We start from the raw sequence: 20,000 nt of genomic DNA, 5'->3' as shown, positions 1-20,000 counted from the left end.
CCTCAGTCCACGTCACGTGACCAAGTTTTACAAAGTTATTGTTTCCATTATCGCCGTTGCATTGACAATTTTCACTCTCAAAAATATTGGTGCCTTGATTGATTAAGCTTTGTGTGTAGTACTTCCATTTTTACTTATTGTGTAGGTGGTGGTGATGTTGTGTAGTGATGTAGGTGGTGGTGGTGATGTTGTGTAGTGATGTAGGTGGTGGTGATGTTGTGTAGTGATGTAGGTGGTGGTGGTGATGTTGTGTAGTGATGTAGGTGGTGGTGGTGATGTTATGTAGTGATGTAGGTGGTGGTGGTGATGTTGTGTAGTGATGTAGGTGGTGGTGGTGATGTTGTGTAGTGATGCAGGTGGTGGTGATGTTGTGTAGTGATGTAGGTGGTGGTGGTGATGTTGTGTAGTGATGTAGGTGGTGGTGGTGATGTTGTGTAGTGATGTAGGTGGTGGTGATGTTGTGTAGTGATGTAGGTGGTGGTGGTGATGTTGTGTAGTGATGTAGGTGGTGGTGGTGATGTTGTGTAGTGATGTAGGTGGTGGTGGAGATGTTGTGTAGTGATGTAGGTGGTGGTGGTGATGTTGTGTAGTGATGTAGGTGGTGGTGGTGATATTGTGTAGTGATGTAGGTGGTGGTGGTGATGTTGTGTAGTGATGTAGGTGGTGGTGGTGATGTTGTGTAGTGATGTAGGTGGTGGTGGTGATGTTGTGTAGTGATGTAGGTGGTGGTGATGTTGTGTAGTGATGTAGGTGGTGGTGATGTTGTGTAGTGATGTAGGTGGTGGTGGTGATGTTGTGTAGTGATGTAGGTGGTGGTGGTGATGTTGTGTAGTGATGTAGGTGGTGGTGGTGATGTTGTGTAGTGATGTAGGTGGTGGTGGTGATGTTGTGTAGTGATGTAGGTGGTGGTGGTGATGTTGTGTAGTGATGTAGGTGGTGGTGATGTTGTGTAGTGATGTAGGTGGTGGTGGTGGTGAGTGTGTAGTGATGTAGGTGGTGGTGGTGATGTTGTGTAGTGATGTAGGTGGTGGTGGTGATGTTGTGTAGTGATGTAGGTGGTGGTGGTGATGTTGTGTAGTGATGTAGGTGGTGGTGATGTTGTGTAGTGATGTAGGTGGTGGTGGTGGTGATGTTGTGTAGTGATGTAGGTGGTGGTGGTGATGTTGTGTAGTGATGTAGGTGGTGGTGGTGGTGATGTTGTGTAGTGATGTAGGTGGTGGTGGTGATGTTGTGTAGTGATGTAGGTGGTGGTGGTGGTGATGTTGTGTAGTGATGTAGGTGGTGGTGGTGATGTTGTGTAGTGATGTAGGTGGTGGTGGTGATGTTGTGTAGTGATGTAGGTGGTGGTGGTGATGTTGTGTAGTGATGTAGGTGGTGGTGGTGATGTTGTGTAGTGATGTAGGTGGTGGTGATGTTGTGTAGTGATGTAGGTGGTGGTGGTGGTGATGTTGTGTAGTGATGTAGGTGGTGGTGGTGATGTTGTGTAGTGATGTAGGTGGTGGTGGTGATGTTGTGTAGTGATGTAGGTGGTGGTGGTGATGTTGTGTAGTGATGTAGGTGGTGGTGGTGATGTTGTGTAGTGATGTAGGTGGTGGTGGTGATGTTGTGTAGTGATGTAGGTGGTGGTGGTGATGTTGTGTAGTGATGTAGGTGGTGGTGGTGGTGATGTTGTGTAGTGATGTAGGTGGTGGTGGTGATGTTGTGTAGTGATGTAGGTGGTGGTGGTGGTGATGTTGTGTAGTGATGTAGGTGGTGGTGGTGATGTTGTGTAGTGATGTAGGTGGTGGTGGTGGTGATGTTGTGTAGTGATGTAGGTGGTGGTGGTGATGTTGTGTAGTGATGTAGGTGGTGGTGGTGGTGATGTTGTGTAGTGATGTAGGTGGTGGTGGTGATGTTGTGTGATGTAGGTGGTGGTGGTGGTGATGTTGTGTAGTGATGTAGGTGGTGGTGGTGATGTTGTGTAGTGATGTAGGTGGTGGTGGTGATGTTGTGTAGTGATGTAGGTGGTGGTGGTGATGTTGTGTAGTGATGTAGGTGGTGGTGGTGATGTTGTGTAGTGATGTAGGTGGTGGTGGTGATGTTGTGTAGTGATGTAGGTGGTGGTGGTGATGTTGTGTAGTGATGTAGGTGGTGGTGGTGATGTTGTGTAGTGATGTAGGTGGTGGTGGTGATGTTGTGTAGTGATGTAGGTGGTGGTGGTGATGTTGTGTAGTGATGTAGGTGGTGGTGGTGATGTTGTGTAGTGATGTAGGTGGTGGTGGTGATGTTGTGTAGTGATGTAGGTGGTGGTGGTGATGTTGTGTAGTGATGTAGGTGGTGGTGGTGATGTTGTGTAGTGATGTAGGTGGTGGTGGTGGTGATGTGTAGTGATGTAGGTGGTGGTGGTGATGTTGTGTAGTGATGTAGGTGGTGGTGGTGATGTTGTGTAGTGATGTAGGAGGTGGTGGTGATGTTGTGTAGTGATGTAGGTGGTGGTGGTGATGTTGTGTAGTGATGTAGGTGGTGGTGGTGATGTTGTGATGTAGGTGGTGGTGGTGATGTTGTGTAGTGATGTAGGTGGTGGTGGTGATGTTGTGTAGTGATGTAGGTGGTGGTGGTGATGTTGTGTAGTGATGTAGGTGGTGGTGGTGAGTGATGTAGGTGGTGGTGGTGATGTTGTGGAGTGATGTAGGTGGTGGTGGTGGTGATGTTGTGTAGTGATGTAGGTGGTGGTGGTGATGTTGTGTAGTGATGTAGGTGGTGGTGATGTTGTGTAGTGATGTAGGTGGTGGTAATGATGTTATGTAGTGATGTACGTGGTAGTGGTGATGTTGTGTAGTGATGTAGGTGGTGGTGGTGGTGATGTTGTGTAGTGATGTAGGTGGTGGTGATGTTGTGTAGTGATGTAGGTGGTGGTGGTGATGTTGTGTAGTGATGTAGGTGGTGGTGGTGATGTTGTGTAGTGATGTAGGTGGTGGTGGTGGTGATGTTGTGTAGTGATGTAGGTGGTGGTAATGATGTTATGTAGTGATGTACGTGGTAGTGGTGATGTTGTGTAGTGATGTAGGTGGTGGTGGTGGTGAGGTCGTGTAGTGATGTAGGTGGTGGTGGTGATGTTGTGTAGTGATGTAGGTGGTGGTGGTGATGTTGTGTAGTGATGTAGGTGGTGGTGGTGGTGATGTTGTGTAGTGATGTAGGTGGTGGTGGTGATGTTGTGTAGTGATGTAGGTGGTGGTGGTGATGTTGTGTAGTGATGTAGGTGGTGGTGATGTTGTGTAGTGATGTAGGTGGTGGTGGTGATGTTGTGTAGTGATGTAGGTGGTGGTGGTGATGTTGTGTAGTGATGTAGGTGGTGGTGGTGATGTTGTGTAGTGATGTAGGTGGTGGTGGTGATGTTGTGTAGTGATGTAGGTGGTGGTGGTGGTGATGTTGTGTAGTGATGTAGGTGGTGGTGATGTTGTGTAGTGATGTAGGTGGTGGTGGTGATGTTGTGTAGTGATGTAGGTGGTGGTGGTGATGTTGTGTAGTGATGTAGGTGGTGGTGGTGATGTTGTGTAGTGATGTAGGTGGTGGTGGTGATGTTGTGTAGTGATGTAGGTGGTAGTGGTGGTGATGTTGTGTAGTGATGTAGGTGGTGGTGGTGATGTTGTGTAGTGATGTAGGTGGTGATGTTGTGTAGTGATGTAGGTGGTGGTGGTGATGTTGTGTAGTGATGTAGGTGGTGGTGGTGATGTTGTGTAGTGATGTAGGTGGTGGTGGTGATGTTGTGTAGTGATGTAGGTGGTGGTGGTGATGTTGTGTAGTGATGTAAGTGGTAGTGGTGATGTTGTGTAGTGATGTAGGTGGTGGTGATGTTGTGTAGTGATGTAGGTGGTAGTGGCGATGTCGTGTAGTGATGTAGGTGGTGGTGGCGATGTTGTGTAGTGATGTAGGTGGTGGTGGTGATGTTGTGTAGTGATGTAGGTGGTAGTGGCGATGTCGTGTAGTGATGTAGGTGGTGGTGGTGATGTTGTGTAGTGATGTAGGTGGTAGTGGCGATGTCGTGTAGTGATGTAGGTGGTAGTGGCGATGTTGTGTAGTGATGTAGGTGGTACTGGTGGCATAGGTGTGGTAGAATGATGCAGGTGGTGGTGCAGGTGGTGGTGTAGGTGGTGGTGCAGGTAGTGGTGCAGGTGGTGGTGCAGGTGGTGGTGTAGGTGGTGGTGCAGGTAGTGGTGCAGGTGATGGTGCAGGTGGTGGTCCAGGTGGTGGTCCAGGTGGTGGTCCAGGTGGTGGTCCAGGTGGTGGTCCAGGTGGTGGTCCAGGTGGTGGTCCAGGTGGTGGTCCAGGTGGTGGTCCAGGTGGTGGTTCAGGTGGTGGTCCAGGTGGTGGTCCAGGTGGTGGTCATATCCTTAAAATACAGACGTCAGACAATAGGAGGAAACTAGCTAAAAAAATTAATTAAAATATTCATATTTTCACACACACACACACACACACACACACACACACACTTACAAAGGAAGGGGTGAGTGGACTATATTTTCTTGAACTGCAAGAAGGCTTTTGGCATAGTTCCACACAAGAGATTAGTGCAAAACCTGTAGGACCAGGCAAGAATAACAGGAAGGGCACTGCAATGGATCAGAGAATACCTGACAGGAAGACATCAGCGAGTGATGGTACGCGTTGAGGTGTCAGAGTGAGCGCCTGTGACTAGCGGGGTTCCACAGGGGTCAGTCCTAGGACCGGTGCTGTTTCTGGTATATGTAAATGGCATGACGGAAGGGATCGACTCAGAGGTGTCCCTGCTTGCAGACGATGTGAAGCTATTGCGAAGAATTCAGTCGGATGAGAATCAGGCAGGACTACGAAGGGATCTGGACAGGCTGTAAGCCTGGTCCAACAACTGGCTTCTAAAGTTTAACCCCGCCAAGTTCAAAGTCATGAAAATTTGGAAATGTCAAAGAAAACCGCAGACAGGGAACGGGCTATTGGGCCAAAGACTGCAACCCTCACTCAGGGAAAATGATCTTGGGGTGAGTGTAACACAGGGAACATCTCCTGAGGAGCACATCAACCATATAACTGCTGCAGCATATGGGTGCCTGGCAACCCTAAAAATAGCGTTTCGACACCTTAGTAAGGAATCGGTCAAGATTCTGTACACAGTGTAAGTCAGGCTTATACTGGAGAATGTAGCACCAGTATGGAATCCACATCTGGTCAAGCACATCAAAAAATTAGAGAAAGTGCAAAGGTTTGCAACAAGACTAGCCCCGGATCTAAGGAGAGGTTAAGGGAAATTGACCTGACAACACTGGAGAACAGGAGGGATAAGGGGGACACTATAATGACATAAAATATTGAGAGGAATTGACAAGGTGGATAGGGACAGGATGTTCCAGAGATGGGACACAGAAACAAGGGATCACAGCTGGAAATTGAAGACTCAGATAAGTCATAGAAATGTTAGAAAGTATTTCTTTAGTCATAGAATTGTCAGGAAGTGGAACAATTTTGAGAGTGATATACTGAAGGCAGGATCCATACATAGCTCCAAGAAGAGATGCGATAAAGCTTATGGAGTAGGGAGAAAATGGACCTAGTAGCGACTAGCGAAGAGGCAGGGCCAGGAGCTGTGAGTCGACCCCTGCAACCACAAATAGGTGAGAACACACACACACACACACCCTGAAATAAGTAGACAATAAAAACAAACATAAATCTGCCATAAGTGGTAACAAAACAAATACGTATACAATAAAACACACACAGATTTACAATATCCAGAGAAGGAACTTTAATTATAAATATATTTCATTTAAATTCTCCATAATAACTCGACGTTTAGATGAGATAATCCCAGAACTTGCTCTAGGGAGATTCCAGATGGTCCCAGCTGGTTCCAGGTAGTCGTAAGGGGTCCCAGGTGGCAGCAGCTGGTGCCAGGTGCAGTGTTGACTGAGGCTTTCATAATAGTAATGTATTGACATAACACGTATCACAGAGGCAATAGACGTGAGTGTATTTCCTCTGATGCAAAGCCTTTAATGACTGTGTCATCAGAGGTTATTGTACCCTTTATCAGGGGTTATTGAACTCTTTATTATCAGGGGTTATTGAACCCTTTGTTATCAGGAGTTATTGAGCCCTTTGTCATCAGGGGTTATTGAATCCTTTGTTATCAAGGGTATTGAACCCTTTGTCATTAAGGGTTACTGAAATCTTTGTTATCAGGTTTTTTTTAACCCTTTGCTATCAGAGGTTATTGAACCCTTTGTAATTAGGGGTTATTGAACCCTTTGTCTTCAGAGGGTACTAAAGCCCTTTGTCTTCAAGGGTTATTGAACCCCTTTGGCATCAGGGAGAATCAAACTTTCTCTCACAGTCCCATGGTTCCAGGGGATACCTTGATTCTGGTGAAGGGCTCTTGATCCAAGAAACTGAAGACACCTTCCTCTTCCTTGGCTTAGACCCGATTACCTCCCTTTTTTCTCTGTATTTGACAGAAAAAGTTATTAGCTGGCGAAGCTTGTCCAAGTGTTGAACAAGCGTCTCTTTCTTCAACTTGTCGGTTGTCTAAACCAGGGGTCCGCAACCTGCGGCCCGAGGGTCGCATGCGGCTCTTCCAGGAAATGGATGCGGCCCTCACTGTGCAGTGTGGAACCCACTCTGCACAGTGTCAACAATTACAAAATATTTAAAGCATTTAACGCCAAAATCTTATTATCTCCAGCTCTAACAACGACCTTTACCTTCACTGCAGGTTTATCCTGGGGGTAATAATTATTGGTGTTCGTTAAACGTGAGTTACGTTAGTTGCTAAGCTGATTCACCTTGTGTCTCAATGTGCGGCCCTCAACACACCCTTATGACTAAGACCCACGTCAAGAAACACATGTCCTGTTTCCTGACAAACCTAACCTAACCTAACCTAACCTACCTTAACCTAGGCTTATCTGACCTTACCTAACCTAACCTAACATAATCTAACCTAACCTAATCTAACCTAACCTAACCTAAAGTAATCCAACCTAACCTAACCTAACTAACCTAACCTTACCTTACCTTACCTTACTTTACCTAACCTAACCTAACCTAACCTAACCTAACCTAACCTAACCTAACCTTACCTTACCTTACCTTACCTTACCTAACCTAACCTAACCTAACCTAACCTAACCTAACCTAACCTAACCTAACCTAACCTAACCTAACCTTACCTTACCTTACCTAACCTGACCTAACCTAACCTACCTTAACCTAACCTAACCTAACCTACCTTAACCTAGCCTTATCTGACCTTACCTAACCTAACCTAACATAATCTAACCTAGCCTAATCTAACCTAACCTAACCTAAAGTAATCTAACCTAACCTAACCTAACTAACCTAACCTTACCTTACCTTACCTTACCTTACTTAACCTAACCTGACCTTACCTGACCTAACTTAACCTAACCTAACCTAACTTAACCAAACCTAACCTAACCTAACCTAACTTAACCTAACCTAACGTCAACACACATATGACTATCAAATGTAGCAGAAGTTTGTAGGAAACTTGAGGACCATTAGGACTCTGAACCATTTATTTATCTAATGTGATAAAAAATCTTAACCAAGACTGGACTCGCAGCAATAATAATAATAATAATAATCTTTATATCTGCAAGTACATGTACAAGGTATACAAGTACATGTACAAGGTATGTAAGTACATGTACAAGGTATTCAGGAGCTGCACATAGTTTCAAGCTGGAAAAAAATAGATTTAGAAAGGATTTAGGAAAGCACTGGTTTGGTAATAGAGTCGAGTAGTGTCACTGAAGCTGAAACATTGTAAACAAGTCACGGAACGGAATGGGATTTGAACTCATTGGCAAGTAAGTCCAACAACCCACTGGCCTGAATTTTTACGACTTACTCGCCAGGGGTTTGAACCTCACCCGTTCAATGGTTTATTTTTTTTAATTATGTAATAGATATTAGCCACAATTATCAACTTGTTTTGTAACCGAAATTCTATACACGTTAAGAGAAATTTAATACTGGAATTATCGAGAAATATATCACATTGATATTAGAGCGAATCTCTTTTAATTAGACGACGTTTCTCTCTGAATTAGACTTTTCTTACGTCTGTTTTACTTAATCATGTGTAGCGCTAAACCTGTGTGAGTCACAGAAGGAACGGAAGAGGCTCGATCCTCCGTCGGCAATCTCGTTCCATACTTGTTTTATTTATATATATATTTTTTTTTATTTCACGTCTACCTGCCGTCTCGCCATTATGGAAACAGTACGTCAGTTGGGTAGACGTAACGTGTTAGTGTCTCGTCAGTCCCACTGATAGATGAAAGTGACGGGAGACCGATTGATGACGGTGACAGGTGACTGACACCCTCACTAGCGTGTGTTGCAGAGGGAAAGATAGTGAAACTGACAGATGACGGTGAATCGCAACCAGATCACCTGCTGTAGGAGGGAAATTAATGTATAAAAGACATACACAGTACCTCAGTATCTCCTTCCTTCTGCTACTGTATGTATCACGCCAGTGTATGTATCATGCTAAACCATACCCCCGGCCGGGATTGAACCCGCGGTCATAGAATCTCAAAACTCCAGCCCGTCGCGTTAGCCACTAGACCAGCTAGCCGGGGGTATGGTTTATTTGCAATCGTGTCATTACGATTTCTTGAGTTATGTATCATGCTGTTGTATCACGCCAGTGTATATATCACGCCAGTGTATCACGCTGTTGTGTCACGCTATATGTATCACGCCAGTATATGTATCACGCCAGTGTATGTATCACGAGGGTCTAGTCAATAGGCTTTTAACCCAGTTAGCCTACAAACCCACTTCATACCTGATCGAGAACCAGTCGATACCTTTGCAAGAAAGGTATAAAATACCGACAATATGAAAGTTAAGACACATGTGCAACATCTGGGTATCTTTATTGTAGACGTTTCGCCATCCAGTGGCTTTATCAATACAGATTCTAGGCTGAGGGACAGATTACCTCATCTTTTGTAAATAGTTCTACTGTCTTCTAATTATGTCGTAGAATCTGTATTGATAAAGCCACTGGATGGCGAAACGTCTACAATAAAGATATCCACATGTTCCACATGTGTCTAAACTTTCACAGTCGATACCTGATCGAAAACCAGTCGATACCTGATCGAAACTCGACATGGATCTTTTAGACTTAACCTGATATGAACTGCTATGTCAGAAATCTTACCTGTACCCACTACACGTTACACCCTCACTCTCTCTCTCTCTCTCTCTCTCTCTCTCTCTCTCTCTCTCTGTCTATCTATCTATCTATCTATCTATCTATCTATCTATCTATCTATCTATCTATCTCTTTCTCTCTTTCTCACACAGAAACGAACTTAGCTCTGTGCCCGTCGCTACATGTAGACAATTATATATACACACGCTGACCAGTTCTTGACCAAGGGTCTTCTTCAAAATAGAAGGCACTGACAGCTGAAAATTTAGACACACGCCCAACATCTGGGCATCTTTATTTGTAGACGTTTTGCCATCCAGTGGCTTTATCAGTACAAGGACATAATGTGAAGACTGTAGAGGAAATCAGTCCCTCAGCCTTGGAGTTGGTGAGGAGCACCGTAGATGCTTGCATTGTGTTTATAAAGCCACTGGATGGCGAAACGTCTACAAATGAAGATACCCAGATGTTTCACATGTGTCTAATTCTTTAGGTACTGATAGGAGAGAATCCTTTAAATACGCTACGCCCAAGACTAGGCTCTTCAGTCTTGGGCGAAACGTTGTGTTTAAAAATGATTCTCTGCTACCGGTGTCTTTATTTCCACTGGATCTTCATTTCCACTCATATTAGTTGTCGTAAAAAATTTTTAATAAATAAACAAAAAGGTGGACGAGGGGCTCTAACTGCGGTCCGTAAATTGACAGCCCGATGCTCTGCCGTTTGGACTAACCCAGACCTTTAATAGAAGACACCAACTGTAACCCAATTGAACTCATTCCCTCGGTCCAGGAGCTTTAACAGTTTTGTCCCAGGATGCGACCCACACCAGTGGACTAACACCCACGTACCCATTTTACTGATGGGGAACATAGACAACCGGTGTAAAGAAACACGCCCAATGTTTCTACCCTCGCTGGGAATCGAACCCAGACAGTCGCCGTGTAAAGCGAGAGCTTTAGCCACCAGGCCACGCTGTTCGAGCCCCTCGTCATCCATCCTTCTGTTTATTTATTGACAGTTGTTTATTGCAACTTAATATAAGTTTATATATTAATATATATATATATATATATATATATATATATATATATATATTTATATATATATATATATATATATATATATATATATATATATATTAATATATATATATATATATATATATATCGTGCTGAATAGGCAGAACTTGCGATCTTGGCTTAAATAGCAACGCTCATCTTGCTATATAAGACAAGTGAAAATTTGTGTATGCAATAATTTCGCCAAAATCATTCTGAACCTAAAGAAAAAAATATTTTTCACTGTGTTTGTTTAGTATTAAATTATTGTAAACAAATCTAAAATATATTTAGTTGGGTTAGGCTAAAATAAATTGTTCTTGTCATAATAAGGTTAGGTAAGTTTTTTAAGATTCTTTTGGTGCAAAATTAAAAATTTTTACATTAACATTAATGAAAAAAATATATCTTTAAACGTATAAGAGAAAATTTCAGAGAGGACTTAATTTTAAATGAGTTCTTGCTAATTGACCAGTTTTACATATTCGGCACGACACACATATATATATATATATATATATATATATATATATATATATATATATATATATATATATATATATATATATATGCAATAAGATCACAGTAAACAGGCGATTTCAAGAATAGTGAAATTCCAAGCGCTTTCGTGATTACTCACATTATTGTTCCTTGATAATGTGAGTAGTCACGAGTGCTTGGAATTTCACTAATCTTTCACAGTGGTTGTTTTTCATATATATATATATATATATATATATATATATATATATATATATATATATATATATATATATATATATATATATATATATATATATATATATATATATATATATATATATATATATATATATATATATATATATATATATATATATATATATATATATATATATATATATATATATGTATATATATATATATATATATATATATATATATATATATGTATATATATATATATATATATATATATATATATATATATATATATATATATATATATATATTGTGTACCAGATGAATGTTCATAGATTGATCCACACAGTGCATCGTCAGAAGGAGCAGAAAGAGGATCAGCTGAAAAAAAGAGAGGAGGAGAAGCAGTAAGAGGAAGAGGAGAAAGCTGGGTGGGTGGTTGGTGAGAGTAAGGTCAAGTGGCTGGGAAGAGCAATGGATGGCTCTTGTAACTGTGGCCCGCTGGAGCGTGCTCGACCACACTGTGTGTGGCCCGCTGGAGGGTGTTGCACCACACAGTGTGAGTGTGGCCCATTGAGGAGTGGCCCACTCTGGATGACTTGGGCCACGGCGGCCCTCTTTCATCTACACTCGTTTCACAGGCATCTTTTTGAACTAAAATTCGTACCTCTTGCGTCTAAATTTGGTTCATCATATTCTCCTTTTACCTCTTGGCTGGCCCTGAGGCTTGTTTGAACCTGTCCCATCATGCTGCCTGCCTGCCTGCCTGCCTGCCTGCCTGCCTGCCTGCCTGCCTGCCTGCCTGCCTGCCTGCCTGCCTGCCTGCCTGCCTGCCTGCCTGCCTGCCTGCCTGCCTGCCTGCCTGCCTGCCTCCCTGCTACCTCCCTGCTGCCTCCCTGCCTGCCTCCCTGCCTGCCTCCCTGCCTGCCTCCCTGCCTGCCTGCCTGCCTGCCTGCCTGCCTGCCTGCCTGCCTGCCTGCCTGCCTGCCTGCCTGCCTGCCTGCCTGCCTGCCTGCCTGCCTGCCTGCCTGCCTGCCTGCTACCTCCCTGCTGCCTCCCTGCCTGCCTCCCTGCCTGCCTCCCTGCCTGCCTCCCTGCCTGCCTCCCTGCCTGCCTGCCTGCCTGCCTCCCTGCTACCTGCCTGCTGCCTGCCTGCCTGCCTGCCTGCCTGCCTGCCTGCCTGCCTGCCTGCCTGCCTGCCTGCCTGCCTGCCTGCCTCCCTGCCTGCCTCCCTGCCTGCCTCCCTGCCTGCCTCCCTGCCTGCCTCCCTGCCTGTCTGTTTTCTTTCCTGCCTGTCTGTCTTCCTGCGCGCATGTCTTCCTCCCTAACTGATATCCTGTTTCCTTGCCTGTCTGTCTTCCTGCGCGCATGTCTTCCTAACTGATATCCTGTTTCCTTGCCTGTCTGTCTTCCTGCGCGCATGTCTTCCTAACTGATATCCTGTTTCCTTGCCTGTCTGTCTTCCTGCGCGCATGTCTTCCTCCCTAATTGATATCCTGTTTCCTTGCCTGCATGTCTGACTGCTTAGCTGCCTAACTGCCTGCCAGTCTGCCTGCCTATTTGCTTGCCAGTCTCAAGTACGTGCCTGCTTGCCTGTTTACATAGCTGCCTGTCTGCATGCTTACTTTACCTTGCCTTTCTGCATGCTTACTTTACTCCCCGCCTGTCTGCATGCTTACTTTACTCCCTGCCTGTCTGCATGCTTACTTTACTCCCTGCCTGTCTGCATGCTTACTTTACTCCCTGCCTGTCTGCATGCTTACTTTACTCCCTGCCTGTCTGCATGCTTACTTTACTCCCTGCCTGTCTGCATGCATGTCTATCTTCCTATTTCCTGACTGACTGTTTACTTGCCTGCTTGCTTACCTAATTTAGACATCCCCCCTGCACGGTTATAACACATTGCTGGCACTAAGAAACTGACCAGCACTGTTCTCCAGCCTCACAGGATGAATCTAAGCCAGAACTAAACACAGGGAATATCTTTTTTAGGCATTTCCTGTGTTTTTTAGGTATTTCCTGTGTTTATTGGTATCTTTTTTGGTACCAATATTGTTAAAAGCAGCAAATGTCAACGAATATCTTAGTACTTACTGATCTAGCATTTCCTTTCTAATTTAGGTCCCTTCTGAGGCCGGTGGTGACTCCTTCACCCACTGACAGTTACAGAAATTATGTATTATTGACTAGGTCAGAAACTTTTAACAAGGATCCTCTAAAATGAAGTTCTTCTTTTTTTCAATAATTCATTACCATTTTCTAGCGGTAGTATTAAAGCTTTGAATTTCATTAACTTCGGTATTCCGCACTTGTTACAATTCATTCACTTCTGTCCCATCTAGATCTCTAAAAAAAATCATTTTATTATAGATGAGGTCAGGTTAATGTAAACTAATCTACATAAAAACAGTGAATTAAGTCCAATTGTATGTGAAACTCTGAACAGATAAAGGTCTTCTCTATATTTATGTATGTTTCACCCGCTATAACGAATGTTTAGCTAGGAATAACAAAATAAAATCGGAAAATAAGGAAAATCTGAAAATCTGAAAATACGGGACATATCGTAGTTCTTTAGAATGCTGTTGTTCACACGCTCTTAAGGTCGAAGGATGAGCTGTATTCGACATGGGAATGGCAACCAAATTCTTTATTAACAAAATCATGACAAATATGAATGATGAACAAAAACCATAGTGAATGTACATTTACAAAGTTACTGATAACTTGTTGTCACGCTAAGTTCTGGCCAAGAATTAAGATAAATAACTTTAAGATTCGCTTAAATTTTGCTAAATATATATATATATATATATATATATATATATATATATATATATATATATATATATATATATATATATATATATATATATATATATATATATATATATATATATATGTCGTGCCGAATAGGCAGAACTTGCGATCTTGGCTTAAATAGCAACGCTCATCTTGCCATATAGGACAAGTTAAAATTTGTGTATGCAATAATTTCGCCAAAATCATTCTGAACCTAACGAAAAAAATATATTTCACTGTGTTTGTTTAGTATTAAATTACTGTAAACAAATCTAAAATATATTTAGTTGGGTTAGGCTAAAATAAATTGTTCTTGTTATAATAAGGTTAGGTAAGTTTTCTAAGTGCCTTATGAGCAAAATTATAAATTTTTACATCAACATTAATGAAAAAAATATATCTTTAAACGTGTAAGAGAAAATTTTAGAAAGGACTTAATTTTAAATGAGTTCTTGCTAATTGACCAGTTTTACATATTCGCCACGATATATATATATATATATATATATATATATATATATATATATATATATATATGTGTGTGTGTGTGTGTGTGTGTGTGTGTGTGTGTGTGTGTACTCACCTATTTGTGGTTGCAGGGGTCGAGTCCTAGCTCCTGGCCCCGCCTCTTCACCGGTTGCTACTAGACCCTCTCTCTCCCCGCTCCATGAGCTTTATCAAACCTCGTCTTAAAACTGTGTATGGTTCCTGCCTCCACTACGTCATTTTCTAGGCTATTCCACTGCCTTACAACTCTATGACTGAAGAAATACTTCCTACTATCTCTCTGACTCATTTGTGTCTTCAACTTCCAATTGTGGCCTCTTGTTTCTGTGTCCCCTCCCTGGAACATCCTGTCCTTGTCCACCTTGTCTATTCCACGCAGTATTTTATATGTCGTTATCATGTCTCCCCTGACCCTCCTGTCCTCCAGTGTCGTCAGGCCGATTTCCCTTAATCTTTCTTCATAGGACATTCCCCTTAGCTCTGGAACTAACCTTGTTGCAAACCTTTGTACTTTCTCTAGTTTCTTGACGTGCTTTATCAAGTGCGGGTTCCAAACAGGTGCTGCATACTCCAGTATGGGCCTGACATACACGGTGTACAGTGTCTTGAATGATTCCTTACTAAGGTGTCGGAATGCTGTTCTCAGGTTTGCCAGGCGCCCATATGCTGCAGCAGTTATCTGATTGATGTGTGCTTCCGGAGACATGCTCGGTGTTATACTCACCCCAAGATCTTTCTCCTTGAGTGAGGTTTGCAGTCTTTGGCCACCTAGCCTATACTCTGTCTGTGGTCTTCTGTGCCCTTCCCCTATCTTCATGACTTTGCATTTGGCAGGATTAAATTCGAGAAGCCATTTGCTGGACCAGGTGTCCAGTCTGTCCAGGTCTCTTTGAAGTCCTGCCTGGTCCTCATCAGATTTAATTCTCCTCATTAACTTCACATCATCTGCAAACAGGGACACTTCTGAGTCTAACCCTTCCGTCATGTCGTTCACATATACCAAAAATAGCACTGGTCCTAGGACCGACCCCTGTGGGACCCCGCTCGTCACAGGTGCCCACTGTGATACATCATTACGTACCATGACTCGTTGTTGCCTCCCTGTCAGGTATTCTCTCTGTGTGTGTGTGTGTGTGTGTGTGTGTGTGTGTGTGTGTGTGTGTGTGTGTGTGTGTGTGTTGTTACCCTCAAAGCTCAGTTCAGATGTAACCTGGGGCACAAAAATTTAAAAGACTCTTACATAGTGCAAACTTAATTGGCTCATATTTGATACACTAAATTGACTTTCCCAGGTGCAACTCTGGAAGCATCGTGCGTTAATGTGTCTGTGAGGAAGCTGTTCGGTTTCGGTGCTTTGATGCTGGTAGAAGCTGAGAAGACTAGATGCTTTATCTTACAGGAGGTGTTGGAGGAAGGAATCGTGCGAGAATGTCACTGGTATTCTCTAAATGAAACAGTCGCTCTACAGACTTGTGTTTCTGGCAGAATTAACGGTCCAGTGATGCGATCCTCATTAGAGTTGTTGTTGTTGGTGCTGGTCTCCCTGGGTGGGTGTTTGTCTCTTAGTGCTTCAAATTAGATCAGTGGAACACCTATCTAACATTACCTTACTGGAACTTCCTCGTTAATGGTATGCAGTACCGGCTAATTGCTGCATCAGATGCATGTGGAACACGGGGGTATCTGTTGTGAGAACGTTTCTCCAGTCACTGATGAAACGCCTTCACAATGAACGTCTTCTTTAGTGTGTAATCTCTGTATTGAATCGAAAAAGCCACTTGTTCGCGAAGCGACTTCGTAATAGAGATTTGCAGGTGTGTTATTCGTCAAGATCCTGGCGACATCGACAGGGGTGTTGACGAGAACACAAATATGCAGAACAAGCCTTAATTTGAACGACGTACGCTTAGCTTATAGTTAAGCTCTTTTTGACTCACGTCCTGACAAAGCTCTCCTTAGAGCAAAACGTTGTACAAATGAAGGTTTCGTAGCTGTATTTGTGTTTTGGTCAGGAATGTAACTAGTGAATCGACAATTACCAGGAAGCATGCATAACCACCAGCTTTAAGCTTTACTGGTGTTATGTTCCAAACTATCATCCTCACTATGTTCGTCTCCAGCTTTGTACACCAGACGCAGGTACATGGTTCACGCTTCTACGAAGCTTAGTTGTTGCCTATAGGTCAAACTGTCGGTCTGACGTGACAGAGAGGAGTTGTAAGATGTGCTCAAGTGTGTGTGTGTCTGTCTGTCTGTCTGTCTGTCTTCTGTGGTGCTGGCCCTATACTGAGGACACAGCAAGTATATGTTTCTTGTTTGGGGTCAAGTAAGGGCCAGAAAATTCCCAAGGGGCGGCTCCCGAGGCTGACATACCACCCACAAATTCCCTAAACTGAGCCCAAAGCGTCTCGGTAACTCTCAGCTTCAGAAAATCCACACAGAGAGAAATACGATCTGGCAGGATTCAGCAAGTAAAAGCTTCTGGTGTTTATGGCGTAGCTCCGGTAATTGCAAGCATTCACCCAGCACCGCACTAAATCGCTGCCTGCCTCCGCCTGCAAAAATCTCAGCTATGAATCTTGCCTCTTTCAAAGTCGCTTTAGAATACATCTTAACGCGAATCTCAGCTGGGAATTGCAGCGAATCAACAGCGTCTATAGAAGATGTAGGAAATCAGAAATCAGCATTGTCAATGTATATATATATATATATATATATATATATATATATATATATATATATATATATATATATATATATATATATATATATATATATATATATATATATATATATATTCGAAACCTTTTACATAATTATTGTTATACCGAATATTGTATTGTAATATTAAAAATAGAAGTAAAGGCCTAATTGCTTGCGTTTAATGAGTCCCTAATTTGTACTGCCTGATAACGAGGGTTGAATATTAATATTGGTATTTTATCAATTCTGCATTTTATATACGTAATACTTTTGTTTCGTTATACTCACTATTGGGTGATTGTTTTGAAATTTGATTTACACTTACTGCTGGATGATTGTACCTGTTGCACGACTTCGGCACACACACACACACACACACACACACACACACACACACACACACACACACCAGTTTGGAATCCACACCTGGTCATGTAGTACAAGAATGGTATACAATACCGACAAGATGAAATTAAGACACTTGTGCAACATCTGGGTACCTTTATTGTAGACGTTTCGCCATCCAGTGGCTTTATCAATACAAATTCCAGGACATAACTTGAAGACAGTATAACTATGTACAGAAGATGAGGTAATCAGTCCCTCAACCTTGGAGTAGGTGTGAAGAGCACCGTAGTCGTGGAGATTCTGAAGCAGAAGCAAGGCGCCTGACGCTTATATACTAACGTCAGGTGGAAATGGAACGGGTAGCAGACGAGGGCATAGTCACTGGTAGGCGGGATTCCCCAGTGGAAGTAGGTCCTACCCAAAGAGATGGCTTAGTTGTCGTAGTCGTGAAGGTTATGTACATGTCCTCAGAATCAAGATTCCATGATGTTGCAGTGTCTGACAAGTTGTACAAGAATGGTATACAATACCGACATCTTGATTCTGAGGACATGTACATAACCTTCACGACTACGACAACTACTACTACAACTAAGCCATCTCTTTGGGTAGGACCTACTTCCACTGGGGAATCCCGCCTACCAGTGACTATGCCCTCGTCTGCTACACGTCCCATTTCCACCTGACGTTAGTATATAAGCGCCAGGCTCCTTGCTTCTGCTTCAGAATCTCCACGACTACGGTGCTCTTCGCACCTACTCCAAGGTTGAGGGACTGATTACCTCATCTTCTGTACATAGTTATACTGTCTTCAAGTTATGTCCTGGAATTTGTATTGATAAAGCCACTGGATGGCGAAACGTCTACAATAAAGATACCCAGATGTTGCACAAGTGTCTTAATTTCACCTGGTCATGTACTTCAAGAAATTAGAGAAAATGCAAAGGTTTGCAACAAGAATAGTTCCTGAGCTAAGGGGATTGTCCTACGAAGAAAAGTAAAGGGAAATCGGTCTGACGACACTGGAGGACATGTTAACGACATACAAAATACTGCGTGGAATAGACAAGGTGGACAGAGACAGGATGTTCCAGAGATGGGACACAGAAACAAGAGGACACAATTGGAAGCTGAAGACACAGAAGAGTCAAAGGGATGTTAGGAAGTATTTCTTCAGCCACAGAGTTGTTTGGGAGTAGAATAGTCTGGAAAGCGATGTAGTGGAGGCAGGAACTATACATAGTTTTAAAACAAGGTATGATAAAGTTCATGGAGCAGGGAGAGGGAGGACCCAGTACCGGCCAGTGAAGAGGCGGGGCCAGGAGCTGAGTCTTGACCCCTGCAACCTCAATTAGGCGAGTACAACTAGGTGAGTACACACACACACACACACACACACACACACACACACACACACACACATGGGGAATGCTTTATACCTTTCATGAGTTCCTAGAGTTTTTTCTACTTCTGGAGCCCGACCATGGGCCAGGCTCGTGGTAGTTTGAGGGCGGTTTGAGTATCTCAGAAACTGCTGATCTCCTGGGATTTTCACGAGCAACAGCCTCTATAATTTACAGATATTGGTGTGAAAAACGCAAATTATCCAGTGAGTGGCAGTTCTGTGGGTGAAAACGCCTTGTTAATGAGAGGTCAGAGACGAGGAATGGCCAGGCTAGTTTAAGCTGACAAAAAGATGACGGTAACTCAAATAATCACGGGTTACAACAATAGTATGCAGAAGAGCATCTCTGAGCGCACGACATGTTGAATCCTGAAGTGGATGGGTCACACTAGGTTGCACTGCTGTCAGCTAAGAACAGGAAACTGAGGCCTCGGTGGGTACTGGCTCGCCAAAGTGGGAGAGTTGAAGACTGGGAAAACCTCGCCGGGTCTGACTGATCGCGATTTTTTCTGCGACACGCAGATCCTAGGGTCAGTATTTGTCAACAAGGACCAGAATTTCTATGAAATGTTTCTAGTACCTTGTTGAATTTATGCCACAAAGAATTCAGGTGTTCTGGAGGCAACGGAGGGCCCTACCCAATACTAGAAGGGAATACCAGGTCAGTGGCCTGGTAGGCAACGCTCTCGCTTCACACGCTGAATGTCTGTGGTTCGATCCCGGGTAAGGGTAGAAACATTCTGAGTGTTTCCTTACACCTCTTGTCCCTTTCACCTAGCAAGCAAGTAGGTACCTGGGTGTTAGTCGAGTGGTGTGGGTCGCATCCTGGGGAACAAGACTAAGAGGATCTCAGTGGAAATAAGACAGACAGTCATTCGATGACGCACTGCCTTTCTTGGGTTATCCTGGGTGGCTAACCCTCCGGGGCTAAAAATCAGAATAAAATCTTATTCTGTTTAAAGGTCTTCCTCTTCACCCTTTCATTCATTTCCGTCCAATTTTCCCTCACCTCTTCTCACTCCTTTCCAAATTTTCCTTCCATCCCTCTACAACGCCGCGCTGTACCCTCCATTTCAGTCAAGTTCCTTCAATTTCCATTTCTTGGCTTCTGTTACATTAAGATCACTGCCCCAGCTCGACTTACATCCCCACCATATCCCATAATGGAAGCGCCCGCAGTGTTTGTCAGCTTGTGGTAATTTAGTATTATTTGCGGTGATGGTGAGGTTATTATGCTGGTGGTAAGGACGCTGGGATTGTGGTGGTGGTGATGGTGTCAGTG

General features: G+C 43.3%; 1 protein-coding gene across 2 annotated transcripts in view; it reads left to right on the top strand.

The window, feature by feature from the left end:
- LOC138854587 (sodium/potassium/calcium exchanger Nckx30C-like) overlaps window positions 1–20,000 on the top strand; it is a 472,208-nt gene that overhangs the window by 374,183 nt on the left and 78,025 nt on the right. The gene's annotated exons all lie outside the window — the stretch shown is intronic.

Source organism: Cherax quadricarinatus, chromosome 63 (genome assembly GCF_038502225.1).
Source record: "Cherax quadricarinatus isolate ZL_2023a chromosome 63, ASM3850222v1, whole genome shotgun sequence".
Classification (NCBI taxonomy): Eukaryota; Metazoa; Arthropoda; class Malacostraca; order Decapoda; family Parastacidae; genus Cherax; species Cherax quadricarinatus.
Note: the sequence above shows the minus strand (reverse complement) of the source record. Positions and strands in the feature narration are given on the sequence as shown.